The sequence below is a fragment of the Dasypus novemcinctus genome, chromosome 1, assembly GCF_030445035.2.
Source record: "Dasypus novemcinctus isolate mDasNov1 chromosome 1, mDasNov1.1.hap2, whole genome shotgun sequence".
Lineage (NCBI taxonomy): Eukaryota > Metazoa > Chordata > Mammalia > Cingulata > Dasypodidae > Dasypus > Dasypus novemcinctus.
Window position 1 is genome coordinate 152,991,310 of NC_080673.1, and position 14,329 is coordinate 153,005,638.

The 14,329-nt window shown below is 43.4% G+C and overlaps 1 pseudogene; it reads right to left on the reverse strand.

Moving 5' to 3' along the window:
* Positions 1-255: 255 nt before the first annotated feature.
* Positions 256-3,904, reverse strand: LOC101444724 (protein-arginine deiminase type-6 pseudogene; annotated as a pseudogene).
* Positions 3,905-14,329: the final 10,425 nt, after the last annotated feature.

The following is a 14,329-nucleotide window of genomic DNA, read 5'->3' on the forward strand; positions in this document are numbered from 1 at the left end:
ATTGAGCACCTCTCTCCCACACCGGAAGGTCCGAGGATCAGTTCCTGGTGTCACCTAAAGAGAAGAAAAGCAGACACAGAAGAATGCACAGCAAATGGACACAAAGAGCAGACAATGAGGGGGAGGTAGGGGAGAAATAAATATTTTCTAAAAATGCGAACTTGGATAAACATGTGGAGGCAAAGAAAAAAAAAAAAAAGCTGCTGCTGATGAGGAGCCTGCCTGGGGGCGTGGACCCTGACCAGCGGAACACCATCAGTTCCATGCTGGCCATGCTGCAGCCATGCGCAGGCTCAGTGAGTATGGGGAACTCTTTGAGCTTGGTGACCTAGGTACATCGAGGACCAAAGAGATGGTCTTTTGTGGAGCCTGGGCACAGCAGTAGGCATTCACATCCTGGAGCCACCTGCCAGGGCAGTTGGGGTCTTCATAGACAGATGCCACCTGGCTGTTACTCTTTTCACTCAGCTTCATCACTATGTTCACGAAACCCTGGAGCTGTAGCTCTTCACACATGTACACCTCTGGAGGCATCGGGTGCTGGGAGTAAAGATGCAAGGAGTCACCCAGAATATGACTGTGACTTTGTGGACGAGAGTCTCTGGAATTGACAGGACTTCAGTCTCATCCACCAGAGAGACAGTAGGAAATCAGGTCTGAGAAGCCGGCAGATGGGAACTCCATAGCTTCAATATAGAAGGTCTCCTTCAACAGGTTTTCAAGAAAGGGCAGGGCATAGGTGTGGAGTTGTCTTTCTGGGGCCAGTAGATGCTCACCTTCACGGAGGTGTGGAGAACCAGCCGGTGTTCCTGTAAAAAAGCAGCTGGGATCTTGGACACTCGGTGCTGTCTGGGACAGATGCTTTATTTCTTCTGAAGAGAACACCTTTGTGGTCTTTGTGTCTGGGGGCTGGTCCACATCAGCAGGGTTGCAGTTCACAAGCAAGATGGCACCCCAGCCGCTGGAGCCCCAGATCCATTTTCTCTTAAGCCTTGGGATCGCTTGGTGCCTCAACTTGCCCACGGCGGTAGATGTCCACATCTAGGGAGACCTCGATGCCAGTGAGGAGCACAGCTGTAGGCACTGGGTCTTCCTCGTCAGGCAGGTAGTATGAGACCAAACCTTGAGAATCATACTATGGAATCTGGGTTTGGATGGAGTATCTTGGTCCTCAGACCCTGATCCATCCAAAGGTCAGGTGTGATACTTGGATCATCACCCCTTCTATCTACAGGTAAATGGTTAAGAACGCTGGCTCTGAGTCTTCCTGCTGCATGGAATCCCAGCTCTGCCGGTATAAGCTGTGTGAACTGGGGCAAGATACTTGACCCCTCTGTGTCTGTTTCCTTATCTATAAGGGAGAAACAATAGTACTTATCTCTTGGGGTTGTTGTGAGGATTAAATGAGTTGATATAAGGAAGCATTAAAAACAAAGACTTCTCGGAAAATAGTGCCGAAGTAGTAGGCAGAGTCTGACCTTCTCACCAAAAAAAAAAGTGGAAAGAAGACAGGGACCTATTTAAAGCAGCTGCTTTGGATATATATAGAATGGGAAGGTGCTCTGAGTCATCTAGGAGGGTACTGGAAAGATAAGCCAAAGGAAAACCATGAGATGCTCACTGTTGTGGCTGAAATGGCACATATACTCCACCCTCAGGGCAAGTAGCCTCGGTGCCCCTCTCTCGCTGCTGCCAATGGACTGGGAGGAGCATTCCCTGGGAGGAAGAGGAGTCTGGCAGAGGGTGGAGAGTCATTTATTTGCAGTGAGTTTGACCAGTTGAGCCCCCTGTGAATCTTGGAAGGGACCCTAACCTGATGGGGAGAGGGGAGGGGTGATCTACTCAGGCAGGTTGTCATGCCCAGCCACCCAAGGAAAGAAAGCAACTAGATTAGAGAGGGAACAGGGACAGGTGCCTAATCAGCAGGACTCTAGGAATCTGTAGAAGTCTAAAATGTCTGGGGGAAAGGGGACAGAGGGTTCTCTGAAGACTAAGGAGCTTAAGGAGGTGATTTAGCTCAGTGGAGGAATTCCTGCCTTGCATATACAAGGTCCCTTGTTCGACTCTCGGCTTGGTCAAGAGAGTGATCTACTTGGTTATCAGGCATCTAGCTGATACCTTATGACAAGGAATGTATAGGCATCCTTTTTGTTTTAGGCTTTCTTGGATCTGTTACTTTTTTAAAAAAGGTTCCTTTTTTTTTTTTTTTTTACTCCCTAAAACCCTATACATCGCCTGCAGAGGGCAGGCTGCAGGGTGGTTGACTGATGACTACCGGCAACTTGAGAAGCATCTTAGGGTCCTAAGAGGGAAGAATGTTTCTCCTTGGTTGTTGTTGTTTTTAGTTGCTGCTGTTTTATTTCTTGTTTTTGTGTTCCCCCTTTCTTTGCTTCCCTCTCTTTTTTTTTCTTTTACCAATTTTTTCTACCTACATTATTTCTTTACTTCCCTTCGTTTTTCTGTCTTCTGTTTTCTGTTGATTTTCATTCATGCCACTTCTTTGTATTTGGTCTTCAATTTTTTTTAGTTTTTATTTTTCTCTATCACTCTGTAGCAATTTGATATTATTGATGAATTCCAAAAAGAAATATTTGGATTATGTTTGTAAACTGATCTTTTCCTCTGGGCATATGAGATTATATTGGATTCAGAGGTTTACTTGATTAAGTAATCAAGTAAATCTCTTAGAGTCAGCAGGACTCACAGATAAAAGGCAAGGCAAAGGACAGAGTTGGTTTTTTTTGATATTGGAGTTTTGATGTTGGAGTTTGATGCAGAAGCCTTAAGCTGGAGTCCTGGGAAGTAAGCTCACAGAGGAAAGAGAAGCAAGGCCCAGGAAGAGAGTAACCCTGAGCCCAGGAAGAAGCCAGACCCTGGAAGGGAAGAACCCAGGAAGCCTGAACCCTCACAGCCATCGGCAGCCATCTTGCCCCAACACATGGAAATAGACTCTGGTAAAGTAAGTAACTTATGCTTTATGGCCTGGTATCTGTAAGCTCCTAGCCCAAATAAATACCTTTATAAAAACCAACCATTTTCTGGTGTTTAGCATCAGCACCCCTTGGATGACTAATACATTCTTTTCTGCCTCTGTTTTCTTCCTCTTTTTTAAAACTTTTTTTCCTTTTTTCTTTTCCTCTCCTCTCATCATTCCAACCTTTTAATTCATTCTATATATTTTCCTCTATTTTGGTTTTCATTTCATTTTTTCTATTCCACTATTTTATTCTTATTCCTCTGTACTTACGATTTTTTTACTTGTGTTACTTTCTTCCTAGGTCCTGTATGGCTCCTCTTCTACCTTTAAAAATTATTACTATTATTCTTTTTCTTGTCTTATCTTTCCTTTTCTCTGGTCATTTTTTTTTTTCCCAAGGGAAACATAAAAGTAGTGCTTCAGAGTGCTCAATAAATGTCAGTTCAAAGACAAAATACTTAAACTATTCTTAAATGGGTCCTAATGCATTTCTCTGTTAAGTAAAGAAAGCATCTATGGGCAGTGGTGGTAGTGTAGTTTACATGTCTACCTGAGAAACAAGCATATTGGGCAAATATTAGGATCCTTCCCTTGTGGATGCTGTACCTGTTGGTCTGCAGGAGGAAGATTCTACATCCTACATTCTCCAGAAAAACTTCATGTCAGAGACTCCTTATGATTTCCCTGCTATCCTCTCATTCCTTCTCCCTAACAGACAGAACCCTATTTTTATTGGGAGCAGCAATATGCCTAGTTAAAAAAGTAAAACAGAAAACCAAAATACCCTTACATTTCCCAGGCTCCTTTGCAGATAAGGGCATCCAAGATCTTAAAAAGAGGCTGACACATGTGACTTATGTTGTCTCTTACTTCTTCCCTTCTTCTTACCTGGAACTCAGTCATGATGGCTGAAACTGTAGCAGCCATTTTGAGGCCACAATGTACCAGACACACTTTAAAGAATACCGGATGGAAATACAAAAATATTTTAAGTCCCTGATGACACTGTGGGCCATCATACTTATTCTATACTTCTGACTTTATTGCTTCCAGATTCTTCATTACATGAGAAAAATACAATCCCTAGTTTGTTTAAACCTCTGTTTTTTCTTCTTTTTTAGAGGTGGGGGAGATATGTTTCTGTTACTTGGAGCAGAACATAATTCCTAAATTCCTAACTGATACAAAGGTCCTTAGTAAAACTTACTTTTGTCTAAAGTCTGTTCTCCTTCATATTCAATGGAAAGATCTGGTTCTGCAGCTGTGAGGAAAAAAAAAAGCTTTATGGAATTTGGAATGATTACCCAAGAAACTGATGGGTCCATCATTTGGGGGAAAGGGCTGAACATTTTTATAAAAGGGCACTCTGTACATCATGCCCATCCTCAAAGAATAATCCTTAAAGTGGTTAATAAAGTCAAGATTGGGGTCCACCATTCAGAACAGGTGGTGAAAGTTTTTTTAAGCTTAAGGCAAGTAATACCAAGTGCCATATAGGGTAAGATTACCTGATCCTACTTAGCAGGGGTCTCTGAAATATCATTTGGGCTATAAAACAGTGAGATCACACAGTCATGATGGAAGATTGTACCTCACAGTTCTTACGAAGGAAGGGTGGTTTCAAAGATGAGATTTGGAGTTATTTTCACTTAGATGCAAGACCTGGCTTTGTTACTTATTTGCTGTATGATTTTGCTGAAATTATTTAAATTGGGCAGCCTGTATCCTCATCTATAAAATGAGGTGAATATATATAGTACCAACTGATAGGGTAGATGCAAGATGAAAAGAGGTTTACTGCCTGTAGCATGCTTGGCATATGGCCTGGCAAACGAATTAAGTGCTTAATACAAACACATCAAAAACTCTTTGCAGGAACTCTGTCCCCTAATTCTCCAGTGTTATAACCAATTCTCCTGTGCTCTGGACATAAGGCAGTCAGGTTAACCGTCAGGATCTATTGACATGCGGTTAGTAGGGAAAGGTTCCAGCTCTGTCAACTCTATCGTTCTTCCCTTTGCAGGCCTTGGTCAAGAAAGTCCCTCTTCACCACTCCCCACGACTTCCCACCCCTTGAGCCCTAGTTCACACATTACTTCCTTTCGGTAGCCTGATATTGACATCCAAGCATAATACGTGAGTCCTCCCAGGGCTTGTTAGACACAGTGCAATCACAGTTCTCTGTCTCCCTTGCCAGGCTGTGAGCTCTGGAAAGGCAGGGACCATGTCTTATCTTTATCTTATGATACTTACGTTGTGCTCACCACTTATTAGTCCACTAACAAATATTCACAGGAATAAAATGTTCAGTGTTGGAAATTCATTGAGAGAGTCTCTTTACATCTTTGCTGTCTCATTGCTCCAATCATTGAGCAATCAATGTATCTAAATCCCTAGAAAGAGCAATACAGAGGGAAAGAAGCAACACAAGGGCATAATGATCTTTCAACTCAGGCTAAGAACATAGGCGAGAAGCTGAGATATGTTCATTGTTAAATAATCAACACAAGTGTCCCTTGTGTTGAGACATAAGGGAAATTCTCTGGGGACATACTAGGTGGCCAATAAGAAGCTGTGGCATTAGATGATTTTGGCCAAGTACTTTGACCTTTGATAGGGTCAGCTTTCCCTAGAAGAGTGGTCCATGGGGAAGCAACTTCCTCCATCCTGTAGCTTTTATATGGATGGAGCTTTGAAACAACCAGCACTAATTTTTCTTACTAAATCCCCTGCCACTACTGTGTTAAAAGAGTAAAACAGAACACATGAAGTTCAAAGGTATGTCAGATGGGACCAGATCTATAGAGTCCACATTGCATCTCAAAGGAAAGGCTATGTCAGTGGAGATGCAGAGGTCAATCTTATTGACGGAGCAGCTGTTTCACTTAAGAATGTATTTATGCACGAGAGTGTAGGAGTCTGATGGGAGGTCCTAATGGAAATCTTTTTCTGCACTGGAGGGTACACGACAGTGGAGACAGTGTCTGGCGGGAGAAGCCTGTGCATTTTCTAGGACCCAATTTCAAATAAGAGACACTTCTTGGTATAGGACACCTAGTTCCAGGGGTGCTAGACACTGACTGGGGTTAGGTAAGGAGGGGTTTTACTTTGGGGAGTACATAAAGAAAAGCCATTCCTTCACTCTTTCTGGGAGGGGGAACATGAATGGTTCCTATCCGCAAAACCAATAGAAGGCAACCTTCAAATTACTTATAGACTGGGTTCTGTAGGAAAGGTGAGGGGGCATTCTCTTCACTGTTAGCAACCACCAGTCTTCTGAACTGACCCCGTCTAACTCTAGCACAGCACAGCATAGCCAGACAAAGAGGAGACAAGAAATTCCTTAACCCCCACTGGGCTGCCAGTGTCCAAGAGGCCCAGAAGATGAATTGAGCCTGTGCCCTGAGCTTGGGGACCACTGTTTTCCCAGGAACTGCTGGGGAGAGGCAGTTATAACAGGGCCATGTGGTTGTGAGGCCAGCATTTGTGGATCAGTGAAAGATGGAATCAAGGGCCTCTTTATTAGGGACCAAGGTAGTTGATACCTGTACCATGGAGTCTAGAGTCAGAAGTTAGGTTAGTGGTTTGTGACCATGAGTTCACAGAAAGGAGGCCAATTACCTCGCCTTGGGCAGTCTCCAGTGGAAACTTTTCTCCCTTTCCCTCCTCCCAGCCCACCAGGAGAGCAGGAACTACCGGAAAAAGGGAGGGGATCCCTGCCGAGGAGAGTCTCACCAGCCTGTGTAGGGAGGGAGGGAGGGCAAAGTTGAGTCTAGTACAACACTGAAAACTTCACATGGAGAGGACTAAGTCTTGGTATCCAGACTAAATCACCAAAAATGAATGAAAAGGCAGAGAACTGGATTCATATGCCTCAGAAGGATGACTCCAGTGGGAAAATGAGGACTTTGGTAGAGCACAGCGAGGGCAGTTAACTGGAAAAAAACAGTAAAATCGTTTCTCATTTATATGCCAGTAAGTTGGACTCCTTCCCAAACTGGTTACACATGTATGTATGCATGTGTTTATATTCTGCTTTTTCTAAAAATTATTTGGAGCAAAGTTTAAAGATAAGTGTCTCTGTAAAGTCAGTCCACTTACAGATAAGCCCTGATTATCTGTGTCCAGTTATTGTGGCTGGTCTTTAAGACTTCTCTGGAGCATGAACTTCACCTATTGAACTTGAACATGACCCAGCTCACAGTCTTAAGCAGCGGGATCATGACAGAAAACCCTTGGATGAGAGCAAACACATGGTCATACTCATGGCAAAGGGGTTGGTGATTTTCTTTATAAGTAGGCTGGTATTAATGAATCTACATTTTCTATTAATGAAATGTCCATAAAAGTCTTCCCAGACATGGTCTTTCTGACACTCAGGATGTATTCACTGACTGTTATGGGGGTTTGGGCAACGGGGTCATCGTCTCCTCGGCAATGCCTCGGTAAGTTGGCAGCATCACGGCAGCCTGCTGGAGCTGCCAGCTGAAGCTAATGGAAGAAAGCTTTCTGCAGGAGGTAACTCTAAACACACACACAAACACACCACTTTTTATTGTGAGACAAATTTAGATTACAGAAGACAAATAGTACAGAGAATTCCCATATACCATTTACTAAGTTTTATGTTAAGGTTAACGTCTTACATATCCATGATGGATTTATCAAAACTAAAAAAAATTAACACTAGTACAATCCTATTAACTAAATGATGGGAAACCATGTTTTCCACTAATGTCCTTTCTCTATTCTAGAATTCAATCAAGAATACCACATGCAATTAGTCATCATGATTCCTTAGTCTTGGATGAGATAACATTTAAAATGATGTGGAGCAGATACAGCTCAGTGGTTGAGTATCTGCCTCACATGTACAAGCCCCTGGGTTTGATCCCCAGTACCTCCTAAAACAAACAAACACATTTCTGAAATGTGGATCCATGGCTGCTGGGTTCGAAGGTCAGGACTAAAGGCCTCAGGCCATGAATTAAGCAGGTCTGGTCTCTTAACCTTTCTTCCAGAATGAGTTTAGGTCAACCTGAAGATTTCCAGAGAATACCTACTAGAGTTGCCTGTCCCCTTCTCCATGTCATGAAGGCACCAAAGGCAGAATATTGTGGTTCTCACAGATTTTGTTTGGAATTACCTGGTTAAATTGGGAAAGTGCCAGGATTTTATTCCCATTGGATTGTGGAGACTCTGAAGCTCTGGAGACAAAATGGCAGCAGCCGGATTTTATGTTGTTGTCTACCATTTCCCATTCTTTCCCCTTCTTTCTCCTCTTGGCTCCAGCTTCTCTGTGCCAGGAATCGACCTCTTTGCTTTCAAATCCATTCCCCTTTGTCTTCCTGCTCTGCTCTGTACTACAAGGGACAAGTCCCTGCAAACTACCTTTCCCAGGCTTCCTTGCCAACTAGGGTCAGATTATGCTCAGCCAAGGAGAGGCAGAGCAGGAGATTGAAGAGCAGAAGGAGGGGAGATCCCCACTGCCCCCTTCCCCTCTGCTTTGGCCTTCCCCTCTGCTTTGGGTGGGGGTCATCTCTAGGGGTTCCATCTGCTGGGTGGTCCTGGCCGTGCGTTCTGGCCACACCCCCTCTTCCCTGAATCTGTACAGCAGTACAGGTTGTCACAATTGCCTGCTCTTGCTGATCTCTGGGCTGCCCCACTGTCTCTTTAGCTTTTCAGCTGTCTAACACCTTGGTAACCAGTTCTTGATATTAAATTCACTCGATTGAACTCCCTGGGACGGGTTCTGTTTTCCTGACCAGGCCCTACTTGATACACATCCGCCAGTCCACCCGCCTCCTTCCTCAGCCCTGCCCTTTCTTCCCAGGGACTAGCACAGGATGGCTGACAGACTGTCTCACTTAAAACTGCTCAAGTTTTTGCATCACAGGCAAGGCAGGGGGTAAACTTGTTCAAAGTGAGGGTTCTGGGCTCAGTGGTATGAAACCAGGAAGAAAGTTCCATTTTCTTCCTCAGTCTTAGGCCCTTGCCAATAGCCATTAACGCAACCTAGAAACAAACATTAGTCTCTTTGAACTTAAACCAAGAAATTGCTGAATTCAAGGATTTGACCTATGAAAATGACAATTTCATATGATGCAACCTAAAAAGCCTAGGAGAAAAGGAAATAGGCAACTGGAAATAAGTAAATTGCTAAGAATAAAGCTAACACTTATTGTACGTTTACCATGTAGAAGACATTGTAAGATACTTTAAATACTAATAATGAGGGAAGATGCTTCCTGAGGCCCATTCTAGGAGAAGTACAAATATTGACTCATTTAATCCTCAGTACAACCCCGAGAAGTTGGTATTATTTTATATCATTTTATGGATTAAGAACAGAAACGTAACTTTCCTAAGGTCACAAAGTAAATGGCAGGGTTAGGATTTGAAGTCAGGCAGCCAGGCTCTGGAGCTTGCGCTCTCACTCACTACCCTATACATTGTCTTAAAATAGATGTTATTATATCTGAGAAACACAATCATTAAATAACTTGCCCTAAGTCACATAGCTAGGAACGAGCCGAGATGACATTGGAAGGCAGTGTCACCCAATTCCTAAGCTTAAGCACTTCACTCTTCCCTGCCCAGGCCTGTACCACTCGCCTTCACCAGATCCTCCTTTCTCTGCACACAAGGATATCCATGCACAGGCTGAAACACATTTTACCTGTGTGTCAGTTTTTTGCTGAATTTATTGAGTTTTCACTGTGATTCCTTGGGGCCGTATCCACGTGTGTAACCAATTCAGGGGCAAATTACTGTGGTTTGTGTTAGGACTTCTGCCAGGTAAGGAATCCAGGCCTCTCTTCCACCTGATTGCCTAGACATACTCAGATCTATAGTCACTCTCTCTACTTCCTGCTAATAAAATTTGACATTGACTAATGACCTTGGCTACACAGTTTATTAGTGTTTGTAGGTTGTAGTTGTGCGGTCTCAAAACGCGCAGATATTATTTCTCTAAACCACAGATTCTTTGTTCTGTGGTATTGCAGGGTAGAATCCCTACAGTACCTTTCTGCTCAAAGATCCGGTGACCTAGGTGTGCTAGCAATACAAGCAACATTCAACTTCAAGGGTGCTGCAGCATTTAAATTGGCCACAAGAGGGCTCCATTTCTTTTTCCCAAATGTCCACAGCAATACTAGCTTTTGGGGCCCCAGATGTGAAATGCTATTCTGGACACAGTAATTAAACTACATTTAGTGCAATTTACCAAAAATAAATGAAATGGTTTGTTTTGTGGAATAATAAATTCTATCATTTATTTAACCTCCAAATGCAAAGAGGGAAAGCTTTGAATAAAATGAATGTTTTCCAACAGGCATTCACAGGAATTTCTTCCATTCCTATTTGCGTGGTGGCATTTGAAAAGCAGTCATTCCAGAGATTGAATTTCCTTAAAATAGCCTTTTGTTTTTCTAACGGAGAGTCCAAATGAGTCTTTCCGAAAAACTGATAGTAATTGAAATGTCAAATCACCCTAAGCTTTCTTTTTAAGGCTGACTATCCGTCAGGGTCCAGTCAGGAAAGCAAAAGCCACATTTGATATTTCAACAGAGGGAATTTAATATGGAGAATTGGTTACACAGGTGTGCGAGGGCTGAAGGAAAAAAAAGGCACCATGGAGATAGCACAAATGTCATAACTGCTGGAAGTAGCTACCCTAGGGCTGGGGAAACAAGGGGAAAGGAGGTTGGGATTATCAAAATTTGGAAGCTCAGTGGAGGGTTCCAGCAGAGCTGAGCCTCAGACCTCTGGGGAAGGAGTACCATGTGGCTGTGCTGATACCTCTAAGAGGGTGCAATGAGGCTGGTTCTTGCCCTGCTGAAATTATGTGGACACTGTCAGTGCCAAGGTGAAGGGTCCTTGCTAAGGAAATGTTGATAGGAGCAGTAGCTCCCCATGCCCACCCCAGTTGTCTGATCTCCTGTGGTGTTCTCAAAAGGCAGAACATGAGGGGGAAAGTTTTGTTAAAAATGAATTTTGTGATGGCCAACATACGTCTTGGTAGGTGTATAAATTTCCTGGCTGCTATGACAAATGCCACACTATAGGTTGGCTTAAAAAATGGGAATTTATTGTTCACGGTTTTGCAGGCTGGAAGGCATACTTCCTCCTGGGGTAGGTAGCATTTTGCCTGGCCAGAAATCCTTGGGTTCCTTGGCTTTCCCATCACATTGCCATGTTCTCTCCTTGCTCTACCAGGTTCTGCTGACTTCCAGCTTCTTGCTTTTTTCTCTAAGGCCTCCCGTAATAGAATTAAGAGCCATCTGATTCACTTGGCTACATCTTAACTACAAATAGCAGCTTCAAAAGGTCCTATTTACAATGGGTTCTCACCCACGGGAATGGATTAAGATTAAGAATATGCATTGTTCTGGGGTACACAATTCACCCTAACACAGCAGAGTAACCTGAAGACGACTAGTAAGACAGGGAATCAATAGATGGATCTGGAACCTGGCAGAGAGTCCACATGGACATCAATGGCCCCAAGATGGCTGCTGGAAGTCCCGTCCCGTCCCTCCCCCCCACCCCTGGTATTCTGCCATTCAGAACAAGATTTCCTCCAGAAGCCAGGAGAAGCCCCAGATATTCTCCAAGGACTTTATAATTGGGCCCTCATGGGGGATTGATGGGTGGGGGAATCAATCAAAACAGCAAACAGCTGGAACTCCCCCTGCCATTATCAAAGGGGTGGAATAATTAATGGTTTAAAGAACAAGTGCCAAGCTCTCTTGCCCTCTTGCCTTCGCCATGTCCCAGTGCCAGGCCCGTTGCAGGTCCATGTGCCTGTTCCTGTCTTCTGTGCCTTGCTCTTGCCATTTTCCCCCTGCCATGATGGCCAGCAAATAAAACCTGAGCATTTATCATCTATAATGGGAAATTGTATTCAGCCCTCTTTAACAGTTTTCAGCCCCTTGCTCTCTACCTGGGACCCATGATCTGTTATTTTCTCCCACTTCTCTTCCCTCCCTACCTTAATAAATTTCTGGCCTAACTCACCCGACGTGCTCTTGAAATTCGTTTTTGCAGCATAGTTAAGAACCTAGACAAAATCCAGTAACAAATCCATTAGATGATGTGCCCTAAAAATTAAGCTAGAACTGCCCTTCCCTTCTTCCAGGCTCTTTTCTTTGTTTCCAGATAGGGTTTTATATTTTATATTTATTTATGAGCTGATATTTTGGAACCAAGGATCTTGATGGTGAATCAGATTTTCATCATTGCTACATTTCAACATGTGTCTCTGTGAGGAAGAATATGGGCAAGAGAGGTGGGGAGGAGGTCACATACGTGTTTTGAGGCATGTTTGTCTGAAGTTGACTTGGTTTCATCTGCATTATTGGTTTTCTCAAGTGTTGTGATTTTGTAAAAATGATTATCATGCACTTATGAACATTAATTGTAATTTATATTAATGTATTTTTATTTATGCTAGGAGAAGCAAGTAGATGAATTTCTTTTTTTAAAAAAAAATTTATTTATTTATTTCTCTCCCCTTCCCCCCCTACCCCGGTTGTCTGTTCTCTGTGTCTATTTGCTGCGTGTTCTTTTGTCCGCTTCTGTTGTTGTCAGTGGCACGGGAATCTGTGACTCTTTTTGTTGTGTCACCTTGTTGTGTCAGCTCTCCGTGTGTGCGGTGCCATTCCTGGGCAGACTGCACTTTCTTTCCCACTGGGCAGCTCTCCTTACGGGGCTCACTCCTTGCGTGTGGGGCTCCCTTACGCGGGGACACCCTGCGTGGCACAGCACTCCTTGCGCACATCAGCACTGCGCATGGGCCAGCTGCACACGGGTCAAGGCGGCCCGGGGTTTGAACTGCGGACCTCCCATGTGGTAGACGGATGCCCTAACCACTGGGCCAAGTCCGCTGCCCTAGATGCATTTCTTGTACTCAAAAGAATGAAGAGTTAAGCATTTTCCCCTTTATCTTGTTTAATACTTGTATTAGTCAGGCTTCTTCAAAGAAATGGGGCCAACATGATATGCCCACACACATATGCAAAGAGATTTATAAGGAGGTGGCTCACATGAACGTGGAGGCTAGCAAGCCTGCACTCCGTAGGGCAGGTTACAAGCTGAAAACGCTGATAAAGGTGATGCTGAGTCCTTAGTCTGAATTCCCCAGGGGAAATAGCTGGCTAGAATGTCCAGGAAGGGTGAATGTGGAAATTGAGGCAGAAATTCTTCTTTCTGATTTCTGAAATCCTCAGTTTTGGCCTTTAAGTCTTCCCGCTGGTTGGATGGGGAGACACCCCACATTGCTGAGGCCAGTCTCCTTTGTTGACAGTAGATGCAATCACCTGATTATAGATACAAATCCCATCTATAAAATACCCTCACAGTAACAAGCAGGCCAGTGCTTTCTTGACTAAACAAACTGGACACCAAAACCTAGTAAAAATGAAACATGAAATTAACGATAGCAACACTGCTATGGCAACACTGTTGAAGTTTAATGTTAGTTTTCAAGGTGGTAACACCTTCAATATGTAGCACCAATAGCATGTCAGATACTAACCCTGCCCAATATTTTTACATGGGTTTTAAGAGCTATAAATTCTCTCTACTCCTGAATATTTGAAGACTAAAATTATAATGGCTCATTCATAAGGGAGACTGTATCTAAAATGAACACTTCCTAAAACATCAGTCCTACTCTAAATGGTTACTTGGTTTCCTATAGAACAAAAGCAACCATCCTTTCACTCTGGTTGATTGACTTTTTCATGTCTAGAGTTTTTTATTTATTTATTTTTTTGGGGGGGTTAAATTCACAACATTCTTATGACTATGGAGAAAAGAAAGTTGATCTATTCTTTAAACATACATATTCATGAATGCTTTTATAAAAAATTTAATGAAGATCTTCTTTATACCAAGGGTTAGGCTAGACACTGGGCATACCCCTGGTAGAGGTGTTTTTCTAGGTTAGCCAGCCTGAGTGGCCCAGTAGGCCCATAATAATTGCAATAAAAATTTAATTCTCGTATCATCTGCTCATGAGAATTGCAGTCTCATCCTAATCCCTCCCTCTGGTTTGTGGTGTTATGTGGAGTATGTCAATACTTGCAGATAGCCATCTTCCTCTGCCTCTCCTCATCAGGACCAACTGCCTTGCATGGTCGAGAATTCACCCCTTGTGACCTCCTTCCAAGCCGTGTGCAAACTATGCCCTAGTAAGCACTGAGAGAAAACCCAAGTCTGATGTCATATTCAAAGGCTGAGGGTGACACCAGAAATAGGAAACCACTCTGAGGTCAAGAACTCTGTGAAATGAAGAGCAAGAGTTCAGGAACTTGCCTTAAGTGGGGCTTGAAGACAGGGCTACCA